The 20955-nt window shown below is 34.9% G+C and overlaps 2 protein-coding genes and 1 long non-coding RNA gene across 5 annotated transcripts in view; 1 reads left to right on the top strand and 2 right to left on the bottom strand.

Annotated features, from left to right (window-relative positions):
• Window positions 1–20955, bottom strand: part of LOC147846486 (uncharacterized) — a 480702-nt gene that overhangs the window by 106811 nt on the left and 352936 nt on the right. The window lies entirely within an intron of this gene.
• ephb1 (EPH receptor B1) overlaps window positions 1–20955 on the bottom strand; it is a 561737-nt gene that overhangs the window by 213397 nt on the left and 327385 nt on the right. The gene's annotated exons all lie outside the window — the stretch shown is intronic.
• On the top strand, window positions 7232–13109 carry LOC147846491 (uncharacterized). Its single transcript, XR_015478922.1, has 7 exons — window positions 7232–7280; window positions 8559–8592; window positions 9956–10011; window positions 10105–10253; window positions 10365–10441; window positions 11758–12228; window positions 12265–13109. It is a non-coding gene; the product is annotated as an uncharacterized LOC147846491 (long non-coding RNA).

Genomic DNA, 20955 nt, shown 5'->3' with positions numbered 1-20955 from the left:
AAAGAAGTAACTAAAGAAACTAGAGAAGATATTTTGAAGAAAACAGAAAACATGTAACTATTGAACTCCATAGTAGGGAAAAAACAAATACTGGAAGTATTGGAAGTGGAAATTTCTGTAGTGTGGAAGTCGGTGGCTACAGGTTTTCAGCTTTCCTTGAAATAACTTTTATGTTTGTGTTAACCTACACTCCAAAAAAAACAGAAACTTGACTGTACTTAAAACTTTAAGGCAACTTGCTGCACAGCTTTTTTGAGTTTGAGCAACTTTTAACCCAACACTGTCAAAAAACGCTGGGTTAAACAATTAACATTTCAATCCAGAATTGTGTTGATTCAGATCATTTGAAATAAGTAGTTTAAGCAAGCAGCAAAATTATTTTTGAAATAAAGTAGTGCACTTTACTCAATTTAAGTTCTATACCTCCATCATTGAATCAGTCATTTGCACGTCAATAACTCTCTGGTTTAGCTCAGCTACCAAATCCGACCTTCGAACACTATACGACGATTAGTTCAGACTGCTGAGCCAATCACTCTTACAACCCTCCCTACTCTCCAAGGACTGTGCTTTTCCAGAGCGCGCAGAAGGGCAGCCAAAATCACTCTGGACCCCTCACACCCAGCACACTGCCTCTTTGAACTGTTACCTTCTGGTCGACGCAACAGAGCACTGCGCACCAGAACAGCCAAACGCAGAAACAGTTTCTTCCCTCAAGCAATCCATCTCATAAACACTTGATGATAATAATTGTAAACAAACATCACTACTTACTATACACTTTTTATACACATATACATTTATTTACCAACATACTTTACATGCTAATTTGCACAGCTGCACATATAACGTTGTGTATAGTTATATACCTGTACTCTAGAGCTGTAATCAGGCCATAAAGCTTATGCCCGATAGGGCCAGAGGACAACAGAATTCGACCTGAGCCCGACAAGTAGTTTCATTGACAGCTTTTTAATTTCTACCTTTTGAAAAGGTCCCACCCTAGTGACAGCTCGCGTACCTTAATTACTAAGAGTGTAGGCTATAGGCCACTTGGAAGTTGGAACAAAGAAATAAAATAAGCCCTCTGTAACATCTCAGCACTCTAAACAGGCCTAGGTACACTTAGCCTTTAAATTGGCCAACACACAAAAAAATATAAGTTTTTCTTTACAAATTAAATTACAATAAATTCTAAATTATAACAGGTATTTGGCAAAAACAAAATTAAGATAAAGGTTCTGTGGGATTTGTTTCGCCACTTCTCTTCACAATCTGGCATTAAGGTGAAGGTGAAGCTGAATAATAAAAGAATAATGTCAACATTAGCTTATATACTCTGAATACATTATGATTTTAAGGTTTGATTAACATTTAGTTATAATTTAAATACTCACCACGATTTGACTACATGTTTTTGTGGTGGAACACCATTGAATCCACTGTAAATGCCTAATACTGTATGCCTCTGTAATACTGTAATACACAGTGTATGATCGACCGCCGAAATACCTTGGCGGCTAGACTGACCATTCTTTATTAACTGGCTGATAGCCTGACCACAGTCAAAATTCGCTTTTTGACTTCTCCGTCATCATTTGTTTCACTTTTAAAAGGATGGATTTTAGTGTTGTAACAAACGATTTGACTTTCTCGCTCTAATTGAAATCCATCACATGACTGTTCATTTACCGTGCAAGCCCAAGCCCAGTCCAGCCCGACCCCGTCTAAAATGATAGAAATTAAGCCCAAACCCACTCGAACCCATTGGGTCCCGTTGGGTTTGAGCACAGATCTTCAGCTCTACTCTACATACACGTTTATATTTTTGTCCTGTCTCTGTCATTCTGTTACACTTTAGAAGCTCAAAAACAAATTCCTCGTATGTGTGAACATACCTGGCAATAAAGCTCTTTCTTATTCTGATTTTTATTTAAAAAATAAAAGTAAATTTTTTTTTTTATATATTGGAACCAATAAAAAGTGAGTAAAAAAAGACAGAATTTCCATTTTTACTTGCACTATGCCTTTAAATACAAAAATACTTTCATAAAAGTACCACCTCAGGCCAACTCTCAAACCTTTATATTTGAAAATGTATGTGGTCTTGAACTAAACACTGGTGAGACTTCAGTAATTACAGAAAAGAAAACAAAAAACTGAGAATCTGAAAGCTTCCGATTGGTTTAATTTAGTGATGAAAAGCAACAAAAAGCCAAAGTGAAGAAGAAAAGCAAGTGCCTGAGTGGAAGTGGCGGATGAAGATGATGTGGCTCTTCATTAAAAGCCAGACACACGTTTCTTCGCCTATTCAAGCTATTCAACAGACTCCCATGCCAGAAGTCTTTCTAGCGCGTCTGTCTGTATCCCTCGCTGTCTCTTTTTCATTTGTCCTGTCACCATGGCCTTTTCTCAAGCCACATAATAGGGCCCAGAGCTCGGAGAGGTCAGAGAGCTCTTTAATTGGGTTTCAAGGTGACTTCACACAGCGTGCCAGTGTGCGAATGGCCATCATTAGGCGGTGTGTGTTTGTACACTCTAATAGCGTATTAATGTAGCCTCTAACGACATTCAGACATAGGAGGACCTGAAAGGAAGCAGCTGAATGCGCCACACATCGGCAGACTTCCTGCTTTTTCTGATTTCTTCATTCAGACTCTAACAGAATGAAGGCCACCTCTGCGCGCTCTCACAATCCAAATACCTCTATTTTTTTTTTTTGTTCATAGAAACCAAACGGCATGATGCAAAAGGCCCCGGTGCATTGTGGGAATGTTTTCCAAAGCTGCAATGATTACAATACTCAAACGACCTCCTCATGAGCATCACTGCTGCTATTAAAGATGATCTCTTTAAAAAAAAAAAAAAAAAAAAAAGATTTACACTATGTTGACAGAAATACACCATAGATGTGAATATTTATAAATGTTCAAAAACGTAAACACATCTAACAAACTTGGAATTTAGGTAGCGCACTAATAATGAAAGTGCCTGCATTAAGGATTTTTGGAAAATTACCTTTCACACAATGTGTAACACAGCTGTAAGTAAGTGACAACAATCTGCAAAGATTTAAATCTTCAAATCCACAGTGTATAAAGTTATTGTGTCTAAAAAGAAGAGTTGAATCTGAGTCATTTTTAAAAAGAATCCCAATACATTAGCATCAACCTATACAGAGTGCCAGCCCACTTGTTTCACGCACAAACCAGGGATGACATCAACAGACTGGGTAATCAGATCCATCACCCATCAGGTTACAAAATTAAAATCTATTGCTCTGTCACTCATTTAGAAGTAAATATAGTAAAAAAAAATGGCATCTGAGCCTGGTCTTAGGGACTCCCAAACCAAAATATTAACTTTTTATAATCCACAATATGGGTGCTTTAATGGTTTTATTTTTTCTTTTTTCATTTAAATTCATTTAATCTTATTTTGGTTTATCTTATTGTATTTTACAGATTGTCAATATTAAAGGTTCATATATGACTATGAAATTTATTTATGTATATTATTTTTTATAATATATATATTTGAAATCAGAATTATTAAACCCCATTTGATTTTATATTTATTTATAAATTTATTTATTTTATTTTATTTTTATTTTTTTGATTTTTTAAAGATTTTTTTAAGGAAATTTTGTGTCTGATAATATTTTTTTTCTTCTGGAAAGAGTCTTATTTATTTATTTATTTTTTCGGCTAGAATAAAAGCAGTTTTTAATTTTTAAACATCACTTTAAAGTCAAAATTATTAGCCCATTAAAGCTATATTTTTTTCGATAGTCTACAGAACAAATCAACATTATACAATAACTTGCCTATTTACCCTAACATGCCTAGTTGACCTAATAACCTAGTTAAGCCTTAAGCTGAATATTCTTGAAAAATATTTACTAAAATTGCATGCACTATCATGATGACAAAGATAAAATAAATCAGTTATTAGAGATAAGCTATTAAAACTATGTTTAGAAATGTACAGTGAAAATCTTGTTTTCGTTAAATGGGAATTGGGAAAAAGATAAACAGGGAGCCTAATAAGTCAGGGGGCTAATAAGACAGTGAATTGAGTAAGCTAAATTGTCCATAGTGTATGTGTGTGAATGATTGTGTATGGATGTTTTCCAGTGATGGGTTGCAGCTGGAAGGGCATCCGCTGCGTAAAATATATGCTGGATAAGTTGGTGCTTCATTTCACTGTTGACAACCCAGATTAATAAAGGGACTAAGTCGAAAAAGACAAAAAGAAAAAATGAATGAATGAATTAATTAATTAATTAAAAAATAAAATAAATATAACTAGTTCAGCCTTTTTGGCACCAAACCCTAAACAATCTGAGTAAATGGCTTGGAACATTAATTCCACTGTCACCAAGTTTATGCTTACTGGGAGATAGAGATCAGATGCCAAATATTACAAAAGGAGAGTTGACAATGATCATGGTGGGGATTTCAGTGACTGCCAGAGTCTTCTAAAAAACACTGCAAAACTCCCAGAATTCCAGAGTTAAAAGAATGGGGTTTTATAATGACTAAAACAGTTTTGCATGAACGTTAACTTTACAAATTACATAGCAGGGGTCCTATTATGTATCCCAGTGTGGGAAGACTTTTGGTCTTATGTAATTGTAAATTGACAAATACTTGTGCCTATAGTAACCACTGTATACATCCTGGCTTTACATTTAGTAGGCCTGCCAGTGATCATTTGTAATATGTGTTTGTATTATTTTGTCATAAACCAGAAAAAAACAACGCAAAAACTTGCATTTAAAAATAACAATAGAATAAATTAAATTGCATATAAATATATAAATGTGTGTGCTATTTATTTTAAAGACTATATTTAAAGAAATATCTAAACAAACTGGCTGTTGCTTCAATTAAATTATGTTTTGTGCATAATTCAGACCTCATAAATGTTAAGTATATTCAGCACAAGTGACTTTTAATCCCTTTTTAAATGCCAGCGTCAAATCAAATAATTTGTAAACTGACTAACTATGTCCCCACAAGGAATCTGCACACGCAGAAATCTGCAGATTTCCACAGATTTTTGCCAATAATTGAGTATTTATTTACTTCTGTAAACTTTTATTTATTCAGTTGTTAAATTAATTTCAGTAGTATTATTGACTAATATAAAAATGTTCTAATGATTTATTTACAATACAGTCTGTAAAGTCATATGTTCTGTCTTTTAGTAGAGATATTATATGAAAGACTTGCTTAGTTTACCAAATAAGTGGATTTAATTAGATTTGCATTGCAAACATTCATTCATTCATTTTCTTGTCGTCTTAGTCCCTTTATTAATCCGGGGTCGCCACAGCGGAATCAACCGCCAACTTATCCAGCAGGTTTTTACGCAGCGGATGTCCTTCCAGCCGCAACCCATCTCTGGGAAACATCCACACACACATTTACACACACACTACGGACAATTTAGCTTACCAAATTCACCTGTACCACATGCCTTTGGACTGTGGGGGAAACCGGAGCACCCGGAGGAAACCCACGCGAAGGCAGGGAGAACATGCAAACTCCACACAGAAATGCCAACTGAGCCGAGGTTCGAACCGGCGACCTTCTTGCTGTGAGGCGACAGCACTACCTACTGCGCCACTGCTTTGTCGCATTGTAAACAATAAATAATTACATCATTTATTTAATTAAACAAGTTAAAAACATATTTTATTACATATATTAAGTTTTTAGTTTTGGTACTAAAAAATAATTTATTCTATGCAAAATTTAATTTATAAATTTATTATTTATGAATTATAATCCACAGGTTTTATTAAAAATTCTGTGCAGAAATAGCAAAACAAAGAATGTCCGCAGGTTCTGTCTGTTCCTGTCAATAACTAAGAATATTTGCATAGTTCTAATTTGCATCTAAAATGAAACAATAATAAAGCATAATTTTCCTTTTTCAAACCTATACTGTAGTTATCAGATGGAGAATTTCAAACCAGTTTCAACCCAAAGTCTCATGACTCTCAAAGAAGGCGAAATTAAGCCAAAAAATATGAAGTCAGGCACTTTAAGCATTTGCAAATAAATAAAAAGCAAATGAAACCATGAGCTGTAATTTAAATTTGTCAAAACGAATAATTGGAGGAAGGAACGGCACTGTGATTTGTTCCATCAATTTACTATAATAAGTGTGAAATATTATACTGTGCTAACAATTATGAAACAACTATTTTTAGAAATCACAGCATGACATCTGCACACAAGATAACAATAATCAGGAAAAAAGCAATTCTGCTATTGGGGTTCGTGCAGCCAAAAAACAAACCCATGCTGTTCTATAAACTTGAATCAATGTTTCCGTTTTACCTATGGGAATGCTGAGGAGATGGATGAGGATGGTACATATCAGATATTTTTGACAGCTGACATGTGAAAGTATAATACTTTAAATCTGTACAGACCCTACAGGAAAGAGGTCTGAGAGTGGAAGCTCATTTGCTTATAAAAAGACACACATGAAACCATGCATCCAAAAAGCGGCCTGTGAAATATTTTGAGCTAAAACTTTACAGACACATTTTATTGAGACACGATATATATGAGCAATATCACACGAGTAGGAGTGCGATATGGTTGTATATCGGCACTGGTGGGAGGTATCCGTGCCTTAGTGCCCCCACCAGTGCCGATATACAGCCATATCGCACTGCTATGAGTATGATATTGCATTTATACAACAGTTTGACAGCATAATTGTGTATATAAAAACAAAATCAAACATGGAGAGTCTCAAAAACCCTTTTGTATGAGGAACTACGTTTTTTCCACGTTGGATTCAAATCATAAGCTGACAGTTAAACAGCTGAGCAAGCATCTTTTAAACTTTAGATCTGTAGTGTCTGCTTTTTGCTGGCTGTATGTGGGCGGAGTAATACATAAAGGGTAAAGAGGCTGTACGGGTGCTGATATTACTTAAATATATCACAGCTACCAGCCACACAGTAAATGCGAATAGTATTCCTTACTATAAAAATTCTAGTGTGTTTACTTAATTTTAAGCTAATTGTTGAGTTTACTAGAAATGCATTAGTGTTGCTGACATAGTAAGGTATAAAGTTCCCATAACTAATGTAATTTGAGTAAAATTGCTTATAAGGGCTAAGCCATGCTGTTACGCATGCGTACTGGGTGGTGATTTCCCATCCCCCATCCCGAGTCACAACCAACCGCCACCCAGCACCGCCATTGAAGGACAGGATTTCATATTGAGAAGATGTACTGCTGTAAATCAAGGTAAACTTTTCGTTTTAATTACTACTTTGATTTTATTTGTATAGTATCAGTAATCTGTTTATTTCCTGCACTTTGTGAAATTGTTTGCTGTTTTGTGAACTAATTAATAGCCCATGATGTTGTGACTAAACGTTTTGACCACTGCACGTTATTTGCAATACTGTCTACTTTACTAGATAAGCTATTTTTAGCTGCTTAGTCCTTTTTAATAACTATTAATAATTTGTAAAGTTAGTAGTAATTTGTAAAGTGGGCGTTATGCTCTAAAAGAGCGGGCCGCGCCATTTTAAATGATGCACTGAGAGAGCAAGAGCGCGCGCAATGATCCGTTCAAATAGATGTAAAGTTAACACATAGCTGTAGGTCTACATTTTTAAAAAAGAAAACGAAACCTATTTATCCGCATTACAAATACAGTAACGTTAGTTATCGCTGAACTTTAGTGGCGCTTGTTGTGACGAAAATATGCGTGTTTTTTTTTTAAGATTTACTTTTATGAGATCACCTGCAGGAAGCAGGTGAGGAGATCAGCTGTGATTCGGTCCGGCGTCAGCGAGCGGCTCATGACCAGACCAGTCGTTTTTTTCTCCATGATCGCCGGGGCAGCAGCAGTTTTAACCCGCCGAGGCTTTTAGAACATTATAAAGCAGTTTCAGCTCAAAATGGACCCGTGAGTGTCGTAGGTAATTTAGGATTTCGATGCGATTACGATTCGTGTCACTGTATGAGGCAGATACATATTTACACATGATGCTAAAGTGTGCTTATGCTAACAATCCCTATGAAACTTAAAGTTAAACTTATGAAAATGCGAGAGATATTTAGTTAACTCATTTATTTGTTTTATATGCTATTTGTCTTTTCTTCATGCCGTTTTGAAGGTTTATTCCAGTGTTGCCGTTACGTTATTGAGTGTTTTGTATTGCTGTAATGACAAATAAATCTGACCAGACGCGACTGAATATGTGTGATGGATAACGTTAATGATGAAGTGGTATAACTCGTACAACCAAGCACAGAAACATCCCTTTGTTTGCTCAATATCACACAAAGGCATCAACAAGCCTTTGTTTTAAGCAAACTTTCTGTAAAGAAACAGGCTTTGCCAAACCTGTTAGTTTGCATTTTTAAAGAAGGTTTCACTAATTTTTAACAATTTAGGGCAAATAAATTTGAACAATTACAACGTTGTTTAAAATGTAGCACACCATTAGAGTATTGTGAGTGGCATATTTGGTTTGTAATATCATTATACCCTTTATGTATTTTTTATTTCAGACTACCAGTTTGTGAGCTGATATGCAGTGGAAATGTAAGTTTTGCACTTACACATCAAAGAAAACTTTTTGAACAATACCGCACAAGCCATAGAACATATTCATGAATTGTTCTATTAACGTTACCTTGTCTCCATACTGAGTGTCAGTGTAATTTTAAATCGTTTAATGCATTAAAAGTACATTTAACAAAATTCTCAGCAAAGAACTGCATGATCAAGAATAGTCCGAATATTTTGTCCATTTGAATAATCATCTGAGGACTAGTTAGAAATAGAGTTGTTGTGTTGTGATACCATTAATTTATGTTACAATACTATACCAGCTGAAGTATGGTGATACCAAGTAGTATTGCAATACTGTAATTCATAACTTAAATCCATGAAATAAAGAAAAATGTCAGAAATAATATATTGTATATGTTATTATAGGCCTACTTGAATTTAAATAATTCCCTTATTGTTGAAAAAAGTATTTGCACATCTCTTCACCTAAAATGTATTCATTCCAGCAAAAAAAATACATTAAAATAAAGATACATAAAGAAAAGAGCATTTTTCCAACAAACCTAGGCTATATGAAGTGGTCAAAATTGTTTCCTGTTGCTATTTTGGGTTTTTCATCTATCATACTTTTTTCACACTTATTATCGGATAAGAATCCAAAGTAATTCAAAATTTCACTTTATGAGTCATTCTTTTTAATAGATTGTCACGGTTGTTGTAGCTTTTATATCATATTGACAGGAACAGAAATAAACGAATTCCGATTCAAAATGAACCATCACAAAATATGCAATAGGCTACTATAAAAGGCGCAAATTCTACAGTATTACAACCTTAGAAGGCTCCATAGACTATTAAAATACAATGATCTATTGTTGCTGAATCGTGTAAGTATTTTAGTGACTTTTTCACATGCAGCACTATGTATTGTAGGCAGACTGTTAATGACAATACTACCGTTTACAAACTACAGTGGCACCGCCAGTATCTTGGACCCATAGTATCACGATACTACCATAGTACCGGTAAACCGTGCAACCCTAGTCAGAAAGTTCAGTGTCCTTTTAAAGACATCAATTGAGACAAATGTTTATTCCACTTTTAATGCGCATAAAAGTAAGGCACACCAGCAACAATGCCATGATTGTATTTAATCGGGGGTTGTGTTTATTACTGTTTGGTGACAAGTATAGCTCATGCTTTTGATGACAGGCGCCAGGAGTATTTGGCAGCTTTTATTATTCAAGAACATTCAACTATGTCATGTTAAAGTGTAACATCTGTTGCTAAATGGCATTGCATTGTATCATTGCATGTGTTTCTGATTTCTGTTTTTTGTTTTAGAATTTCGCTTAGCCATGTCAATAACACTTTACGTTTTTGTGCACAACAGTGACATCCAGAAGAAAGTCATAGAGGAAACACCAGCTGATGCAAGTGCTACAGAAGGTTTGTTTTCTTTTCAAAACTTTGTGTGATTTTGTGAATTTGTGTTTTTGAATGTTATTAATGACTAATAATGTTTTGATTGGATCTTTGCAGAATTCAATCGAATATCAGGAAGAAATGTGAGATCCAAGTTCTACGCTGCATTGGACACACACTGCTCGTTTGATTGAAATAAAAATAAAAAAAACAGGAGAAAATTGCAGAAGAAAACTAGAAGAAATTTTCAACATGTTAATTCAAAGGTATTTTTGTGACATCATCTTTGAATCATAATTTGCATTTGATTGCAATAAATTGCATTTGATGTTTTCATTGGGCTATAATGCATGTCTACCTGTCTTTACTTTTTCAAGGTCATCTGGCAGCAGTTCTCCGGGGTCTTTCAGTCCTTTAGAGGGATGAGTCTAAAGAAATTTTCAGGATGTGTTTTGTAAGTAGTATTATTGTTTCTGCTTTCTTAGACTGGAAATGAAGCAGTCATTCCAGTTTACTTCACTTATTAATAAAAATTTTCAATTTTATAAAAATAAAACAAATGCATTTAATGTAAGTATTTGAAAGTAAGAGGGATGTTATATTATGGCCTTTGGAGCAAGAGCATTGCTATGTTGCAAATACAGCAGCTTGTGCCGTCACAGGGACAGTTAGCTTCATAGGCCAGTGAAGTAGTGAATGCATTTCTTTAATTTTTAAACACACTTGTTTTGAAAAGGAGGAAGATTAGCTTGAAAAAAAATCTTAATAAGTGTAATACCTATGTAATATGTTGAGAGAAATATAATTTCAGTTGAAAGAACCTGCTGGATTAAGATGTAAAAAGATAGTGTTAAAAGCCACAAAGTCAAAGATGCTCCGTATTATAACCAACCCTGTGAAGTCACCTGCTGTGGGATTGTAGATGGCTGCACCCTTGTTCTAAAAGCCATACTAAAACATCAATTTTCTTAAAAATAGTTATTAATACATTTTTAAAAAGTGTGCTAAATAATGCAAACTTGACTCACTGCTTTAATCTAGCAAAACCAAATGCATTCATGAATCGGTTCCCAATTTATTAAGTTTTCCCTACAAAATATTTATATTGATTATGTAGCACCAATTGGTCTCTCACACATTTGCATTTAATTTCTTGAAAATGTTTTAAAAGTACTTTTACTGCATTTTGTTTTATTACATTACAGTGTTTCTTTAATTAAAAAAAATTATTGTTCCTTTAGAATAGTATCATGTTCAAGATACTGGAATTTAGTACCAATCTCTGCTGCAATTTTAAGCAGCAAATTTCCTGCTAACATTTTAAGCACTTTTGAGCACATTTTTAAACAGCACTGTTTTGCCATTCTGTTCACATGCTTAACAGAAATGACACTCAACAATGCTCAAATGTTAGCAGGAAATTGATGTTTTTAAAATTACTATATGGATTGGTAATAAATTCCACTATCATGACAAGCCTAGTAGAAGCAGTACAGGCAAATCCATCGTGTTGGTCTACATTGAAGAAGGAGCACCATAGCAAGGCCTTCTTATAAGAAGCATTTGAATGTAAAATGTACTATAAACACAAATAGTAATGCTAATAAGCAACTAGTTAATAGGGTAATTGGTTCCTACTAAAGTGTTACTAAATTAAGCACAAGGAATTGTATTTTTTTCACCTCTGCTTTTGGTCTCCTGGCCACTACAGGCTTTATTAGTGCCATTTAGAATATCAAACTTTACTTATTTTTCTTTCTCTATTCATAGGATGTAATTGTAGAGTCGGACTTCAGTGCAGGAGATGTTGGCCTGCTGACTGTCGTGTGTGAAGATGTCTAAAGAACCTCATTATGGATGCAATGTGGGCCTTTATACTGGAAGGAAAAGTGGTTATGGACTTTGCCACATGCAGTATGTCTCTTTTTTTGCTTTGATTTACACACTGAATTCGGACTACCCAAAGACTTTGAGCAATGCATTTGAATTTGTTCAACGTGTGTTGCTTTTGCTGGGAGGGAAGCGTAATGTGTTTTATTCGGCGAGTGCCTATATACTGCTGTGCTTTATGTTTAAAGGTTCAGGTATAATGGCATGTTTAATTACAAAGTGTTGCTTTTTAACATGTTGCTGTTTGCAGTGTTACATTTAGGACTGCAGCATTTTGGTGTTTAAAACACTTTTTTTTTTTACCAAAAAAGTGTATTGTGATTTATAGGGTTGTCAAAAGTATTGAGTTTGGTACCAATCGGTACTGAAAAAAAAAAAAAAAAAAAGTCCATCCATTTCCCACTAACATTGCAAGAACTGATTGGCCATTGTGTTCACATGCTCAGTAGATATGACTGATTGGCTTTGAAGGTCATTATTTTTACCACACTTCACCACTGTTCACCAGGTGCAAAGATACAAAGACACTGGATAACTTCAAAGCACTGTCGATCAGTCGATTCATCACCAGATAGCTTATATGTTAGCTTCTAAACAAATCAGCTATCGACATGGCTTTGAAACACTTCAGTGTCTGTAAGTTTGTTTGGACTCAGTGAAAAATGGTAAACCTATGACAGTCACAGCCAATCACAGTCATTTCTGTTGAGCATGTGAACACAGTGGCCAATCAATGGTGTTTAAGAACGAGCTCAGTAGCACTCAAATGCTGGTGGAAAATGGATATTTTTAATATTTCAGTATTGATTGATACCAAACTCAATACTTTTGACCACACTAATGTGATATTTTCTGTAGGAAAATCTAAACTACACAGTCTAACAAATTAGCTTTAAAGCTTAATATCTGTTCCTCTGTGAGTGTCTATATGCTGCCATGTTTAAGGTGCTGGTGCAATGGCATGTTTAATTACACTAATTCAAGTATCTTTTTTCCAAGTGTCAAGTATTTAAAGTTTTTTTGATAGATTTTCAAACCTTTTCGAAAACTTGTGTTTTAGGGTTGAACATGTTTATTATATTTTTGTCTGTTTTGCTGTTTACAGTATATTACAGCACTTTACAACAGGTTTTTACAAAACTGTATTGTGTACAAGTGTATTGTGATACTAAAATATCACAAGTGTATTGTGAAATTCTGCTAATTTTGTCAAATAAAATGTTTACATTTAAGACCTGTATAATGTCATTACTTGTAGGTTGAACTACATATTTTATGTTCAGTTTAATTGAAGAAAATGTGGAAACCGATTGCACATAGTTTCTTTAGTTGACATTACTTAAAATGGTGGATTAAAACAATGTTGAGACTACTAGCATTCAAGATGTTAACTGAACATGGTAGAACAGTATTAGTTAAATAGAGTTATTAAAGTAATCTTACTATAAAACCCTAAGTAAGATTACTAAATAATGACAAGTATGTTAACTAGAATTTTCTATTAAACTTACTTAATTTTTAACAGTTAGTTTACTTTATAAGTTTTAGTTTTCTTACTTCAAGGCAATAATTAAACTTAACTTAAGATTTCCTTGTAAGTTTATATTGCAAAAATAAGGCAATCGGTTTCCAAACTTTTTTTAAGTAAACTGAACATGTTAGAATTTACAGTGCAATCAGATTTGAGAACCAGACAGAACTGTTTTATAAATGTATTTATTTATTTTCTTTTTCGGCTTAGTCCATTTATTAGTCTGGGGTCGCCACAGCAGAACTAACCGCCAACTTATCCAACATATGTTTAACACAGTGGATGCCCTTCCAGCCTCAACCCAACACTGGGAAACACTCATACACTCTCATTCACACGTATACACTATGGCCAATTTGTCTTATTCAATTCACCTTTAGCGCATGTCTTAGGACTGGGGGAAACTGAAGCACCCACGGAAATCAACACCAACACGGGGAGAACATGAAACTCCACACAGAAATGCCAACTGAACCATCCAGGGCTCTAACCAATAACCTTCTTGCTGTGAGGTGATCGTGCTACCCACTTCACCACCGTGACACTCTGAGGTGTATATTATTAATTAATTAAATGTTATTAAATGTAGAAAAACAAATGATTTTGTTTTGATGTGAATTCTCAAAGTCAGTTCTCACTGCCAATCTTCTTGTTCATCTTTATGTTCTTTCAATGTTTTTTAAAAATCACCTTAATAACTTAAAGTGCCCCTATAATCTTTTAAAGAGTCCTAACATTATTTTGAAGGTCTTTTACAATGCAGAGACCATCCATCAACCCAAGGCCAGAAGACACTTTCATTTTCTGCTAATATACATCACGGCATCAGCTCTTTTCTCAGTGTATAAAACTGATCATTTAAGGATCTGGTTTCTCCAAACCCTGCCTTTCTGAGCAACTAGGCTGCGTTCGAAATTACATATTATTCGAGTACTACATTTAAACTTGAATTTACAACAAGACCGTTTGAAAGTACGTTCTATATAATATGAATGTGAATAGTATGAATGGAATTCAGACGCAGTACATACCTGTGTCGGTTGCATTGCTTCACTCCATTCATGAATTCTCTCAGCTGGCATTTAAATGTAGTGTAGCATCCATCAAATTCACACTTCAGAATCTTGCCAAAAATAGGAGGTCATTTGGGTACTTCTTGCATACTCTTTTTCGAATACTAAGCATCTAACCATCCATCCATCCATCCATCCATCCATCCATCCATCCATCCATCCATCCATCCATCCATCCATCCATCCATCCATCCATCCATCCATCCATCCGCATTTGTTTTTATATATTTGTCTTTCTGTCTATCTATCTGTCTATTCACACTTCAGAGAGGTTGTAGGTCATTTGGGTTCTTCTTTTATACTGTTTTTCCAATACTAAGCACCTTTCCATCCATCCATCCATCTGTATTTTTGTTTATATATTAGTCTTTCTGTCTATATCTATCTATTCACACTTCAGAATCTTGCAGAAGTAATAGGTCATTTCAGTACTTCTTGGATACTGTTTTTACAAATACTAAGCATCCATCAATCCATCCATCCATATTTTTGTTTACATATTTGTCTTTCTGTCTACAGTATCTATTTGTCTATTCACACTTCAGAATCTTGCCAGAAGTAAAAGGTCATTTGGGTCCTTCCAGCCTGATCTCACAAGGAAACGTAAGTATTTTACGTTTTGTCAGTTTAGTGGCTAAGTGTTCAGTTGTACGAAAATGTACCATTTTAAAAAGGAGGCGTGGCACCCAACCCCAACCCCACCCCTAACCCCAACCGTCATTGGGTGATGAGCAAATCGTACTAAATTGTACGAATTAGATCGTACGAATTCATCCGAATTAGCCATTGAATCTAAAAGTTACGAATTGCCATTAGATTGGTTCTTCTTGCATACTTTTTTCCATCCATCCATCCATCCATCCATCTATCTTTTTGTTCTTTTGTTTATATATTTGTATTTCTGTCTATCTATAAGACTATTCACACTTCAGAATATGCCAAATATATTAGAACATTTGGGCACTTGCATACTGTTTTTTTTTATAAATACCCACCCATCCATCCATCCATCCATCCATCCATCCATCCATCCATCCATCCATCCATCCATCCATCCATCCATCCATCCATTCATCCATCCATCCATCCATCTATCTATCTATCTATCTATCTATCTATCTATCTATCTATCTATCTATCTATCTATCTATCTATCTATCTATCTATCTATCTATCTATCTATCTATCTATCTATCTATCTATCTATCTATCTATCTATCTATCTATCTATCTATCTATTCATCCATCCATCCATATTTTTGTTTACATATTTGTCTTTCTGTCTATATATTTGTCTATTCACACTTCAGAATTTGCCAGAAGTAGTAGGTCATATGGGTACTTCTTGCATGCTTTTTTTGAATACCAAGCATCCATCCATCCATCAATATTTTTGTTTATATATTTGTCTTTCTGTCTATATATCTGTCTATTTGCACTATGGAATCTTGCCAGAAGTAGTAGGTCATTTGGGTACTTCTTGCAAACTGTTTTTCAAATACTAAGCATTCAGACTTACTACTCGGCTCAGATCTTGTTTTTAGCATACAATATAGTAGGGGAGTATGCGATTTCAGATGCAGCTTTACTCTGCTCTCATTGATCAGAGGGTCCAGTCTCCTATGATCGGTTGGAAAGCAAAACATCCATTACTATATATTAATTCCAGCTGTTCCTCAGCACTTTTAAACACATACAATCGCATACAAACCTTACAGTTTCTGTCGGTTTTACAATATTAAATTAAGTCTTAGATTTTATTTTATTTTATTATATATTATCTACTGCTTGGGAGTCATGGAGGCACAGTGGGTAACATGATCGCCTCAAAGCAAGAAGGTTGCTGGTTCGAGCCTCGGCTGGGTCAGTTGGCATTTCTGTGTGGAGTTTGCATGTTCTACCCCTAAGATTAATATGGATAATTAATAAGTTTAATATTGTAATATATTGGTTTTAAAAGTATCTTTACCCACACGCTGAATGTAAATGTTTTTATTAGTACTGCCAAAATGATTAATCACTACTGATTTATGTCAAGAGTTACAGTAAGTAACTTAATATTGTAATATATTACTTTTAAAAGTAACCTAATCCAACACTGCTTACAGTCAACATCCAAATGTTATACTCCAGTGAACAGCGTGAGCTTTGGCATCAAACTATGGCCCACCACAGATCAGTAGAACATTAATAACTAATTTCAGATGAATCCATCGGTTTATTCAGCACATCTCTTTCTCTCTCCCGTAACTCCTCAGCTAATGAAATCCTCTCCGTCCACCACTCCCTTGAATGTTAAACAATGCTATTTGAATATCTGAAATATTAATGTCGACATGCCGCAAGTGCAACGATGTCGAACTACAAACCTGTGGAAAAGAGCATCTCCAGCCGTTCACATCCTCCATGAAGAGGAAGATTCTTGGGTGTGACTGACGAAGAACAAAATCAGCGACTCGCCCCCTCCGTCCCATTCAATGTCACGGGCATTGAAAGGGTCAACTAGGCCTGTCTGAGCACTCCCTGTGCACAATACACACTGAATGAGGCCATCTAGACTGTGTGTGTGCTGTGCAGGCATGTGGATTGCATAGAAATGGGCCATCGCACAAAGGCTTCAAGCGTGGCAATACGTTTTCAGCACGGTTAACCAATTACAAAAGAATAAAAACGTTCTGCGACATTCAGTCCGGTGAGAGCAAAGTGAAATAAATCACACACACCGCTTCCACAGCACAGGAATGGGTTCATTCAACTACAAAAGTAGAGACTAAATGAATCACTAAATAGCGTTCTAGAATATGCGGTCTGTAAGGCAGATTTATAAAGCGGATCTTTTTGCCTCCAAATACTGACTGAATGAGCTGGAATGTGAAACAGTTCACATAAACACATCTGAGGAAATATAAAAACAACATAATAAGTTGAGATAAAGCTTATGTTTAATTAAATAAATGCAGATAAAAAAAATGATTAAGTGTGCTAAACCTTTGTGAAGTTAGCACCACATAGCAATACAAAATCCCTAAAACTATGCCATTCGTTTGTGCTACTTTGTGCTGATTTGTGTCGTAAAAACAGTTTCTAATATTTAGTTTCTAATATATTTAGTATGTTGCTCAAATCAATCCAAATCAGCAGTTTGTTTGTGCTTTATTTGTGGCGTTAAAACTTTCCACACAGTTCTTCTAAATCCCACAAAAACGGGAGTCATTCATTTGTGCTCAATTTGTTCTCAATTTGTGTTGGTTTATGCTTTTAAAACAAAAGCTGTATCTATTTCCCTAATTTAGATACAAACAAAATATTTCGGGAGAGTGACATCACTTTCACGTCAGTTCTTCGAAATCGCTCAAATCTGGAGTCATTCATTTGTGCTTGATTTGTGCAGGTCTACGCCATTAAATTGAACTTCAAATATATTTTCCCATAAAAAGAACAAACAGAATTTGAAACAGGGACGTCATTGAACTCTCCATGCCTCCAAATATAACCAAAATGTTGTAATTCATTATCCTTTGTTAGTGCAGGTAGATTTTTTGTTTTTGGTAGAATGTTTATTGGAGAATATATTTTGGTTCCAAACCAGCGCAAACCTTTTTTGTTTTCTTTTTTTTGGCACAAGTGATTGGATTGATGATTTTTTGGCACAAGTGAGCAAAAATGAATGGCTAGTTTTGGGGATTATTTATTTTTATGGGGTGCTAACTTCACAGAAGTGGGAAACCTATAATATTGACCTAAAAAGGATGAAAAAAATAAAAACTGCTTTTATTCCAGTCAAAATAAAACAAGTGAGAGTTTCTCTAGAAGAAAAAAACACTATATACTGTGAAAAAATCCTTGCTCTGTTAAATATAATTTGGGAAATATTTAAAAAAGAAAACATAATTCTACACAGAATATACACAGTTGAAGTCAGAATTATTAGCCCCCATTGATTTTTTTTTTCTTTTTTAAATATTTCCCAAATGATGTTTAACAGAGCAAGGAAATTTTCACAGTATGTCTGATAATATATAATTTTTTATTCTGAAGAAAGTCTTATTTATTTTATTTAGACTAGAATAAAAGTAGTTATTAATTTTTAAACGCCATTTTAAAGACAAAATTATTAGCCAAACAAACCATAGTTATACAATCACTTGCCTAATTACCCTAACCTGCCTAGTTAATCTAATTAATCTAGTTAAGCCTTTAAATGTCACTTTAAGCTGTATAGAAGTGTCTTGAAAAATGTCTATTCAAATATTATTTACTGTCATCATAGCAAAGAGAAAATAAATCAGTTATTTGAGATTAGTTATTAAAACTATTATGTTTAGAAATGTGTGGAAGAAATCTTCTCTCTGTTCAACAGAAATTGGGGAAAAATAAACAGGGGTCTAATAAATCTGAATTTAATTGTTTTGCTTTATTCCACAAAAGATCCAACATTAACTTCTCCTATCCAGAAAAGACGAGATGTTCAGTGTGTATTCTGATTCCAAGGCATTTACGACAAAAAGGAATGCGCTCAGAAATGGATACACAGAGACATGGTCAAACTTCTAAGACTTTAAAATACTTTTAATGTAAACATTTATTCTCTCTTTATGTCAAATCAGGTGTTTTGCAACAAGTCTCTTGATGATGTATTAATAGTATGGTTTTAATACTTCCACAATCAATGTTTAACTCTTCCACAGCTAAACAAGATCATAGATGGTCCATGCCTGATGTCCCTGCAAAGCTAATTTGGTGTACTGAACGATTGTTTACAACGATTGTTGTTATGTGTGCAACATATTAACATTTTAAGAAACTTTAAACATTTCTGCATCAGTTTACATCCATAACGCCTATTCAAATCACTACACTTCGAAACAAAGGACTATAAACCGTGCCTCAGGGGAGTTAACTTTTCATTGGTTAACTCGACTTTGGAGGGTGGGAACAAAATCATCTTCATAAAGCTGGTGCCCAAGGCCACACCCTCAGGGTGGACCCAGACAAGAGAGACTAGAATAACCCCAGGAGAACTCCCAGAGAACTCCAGGGAGCAGACTCGAACCCTGACAAAATGGGGTAATAGCACATCTCAGACATTCCCATCTCTGATAACTTACTTTCTTTTCTTTCCGTCGAGAGTCTGCTCAAGTTTAGTGTGCGGTGAAACCAAAAGTCAACATTTGTTTTGCCGCCTCAACTGACAATCCAGACTCCTCCCCCACTCCAAGCCTTGTGAGGACAAAGAACTGACCAGCTAACCATGTGGTCAACAGAAGGAGTTCTTCACATCACAAAAGGAATGCAAGTAACACTTCCAGACTACCACTGTACTGGTGTAAATTAAACCCTAAGAGACCAAATTATTTTTGGTTTGGTTTAACAAAATTCGATATTTTCCTATCATAACACTCTCTCAAACTCTTATTTTTATTCTTTCTTTACTCTTCTCTATTTTTATGAACGTGTGTTTGTTTTAGTTTCAGTTAGTCAATTAAGTGTAATTTTGTTTGAAGAAAGGTGCCTTTGCATATTTATGAATCTAATGTCTTAAACTTTGATCTTGCTACCCTGTTTAAACATAAATGGGTTTTTTTTTTTTGATAGCAATAGCCACGGTTAAACTAAACTGTCCATTCAAACGATCGATGGATGATTCATTTGTTCAGATTTAAAGAGTCGATTCTTTGAAGCCCTGTTCAAATGAATCTTCAAATCACTTTGAGCTAATTAGCCACATATCTTGTCTCTGAATTACATAAAGATTATGTCCAAATATTACATACAAATTTGTAAATAATTAATTTTGGTAAGAAAAATAAAATCTGCTATTATTAAAGCATTGGTTTATTATTGGTACTTAATTATTGCACTTTTATTTTGTCTGCTGTATTCCGACTATCCTGTGAGGTGTAAAACACATTTTATTTTGTCTCTACTCCACATGGTGCCAAACAAAACCCACAAAAACACATAATTTCATGCCTTATTTGTTCAGCGGTGCCCCGTTTCACATCTTTCTTACAAGAACTTTTCTTGTTTTCAATACTTCAGGAGGACAACCCTCAGCACGCACTGCTAACACAAACACATAAACACATGCACACACACACACATGCGCACACGCACACGCACACACACACACACACACACACACACACACACACACACACACACACACACACACACACACACACACGAGTCTAAAAGACAGAGCGGCAGGTAATATGAGCTTCTAAAGCAGAGCATTAAATATGCACTAGACAGCTCAGAGAATGGAGAGCACTACTCCTGAATAAATAACCAAACAAACAACAGACTATCAGCCAATCTACAAATCAGCGCTGTCAGAGAGAGAGTGGAGATAATAATATACATGCACACACCGCAGGCGTGTGTATTTATGGGTCCCAAATGTCCTCTCCTCTTTCTTTCACCAACACACACACACATATACACACACACCCCGCGCAGAGAAAGCTCAGT

This window comes from Danio rerio, chromosome 2, assembly GCF_052040795.2.
Source record: "Danio rerio strain M-AB ecotype USA chromosome 2, GRCz13ab, whole genome shotgun sequence".
Lineage (NCBI taxonomy): Eukaryota > Metazoa > Chordata > Actinopteri > Cypriniformes > Danionidae > Danio > Danio rerio.
This window is presented reverse-complemented; position numbering and strand designations above follow the sequence as displayed.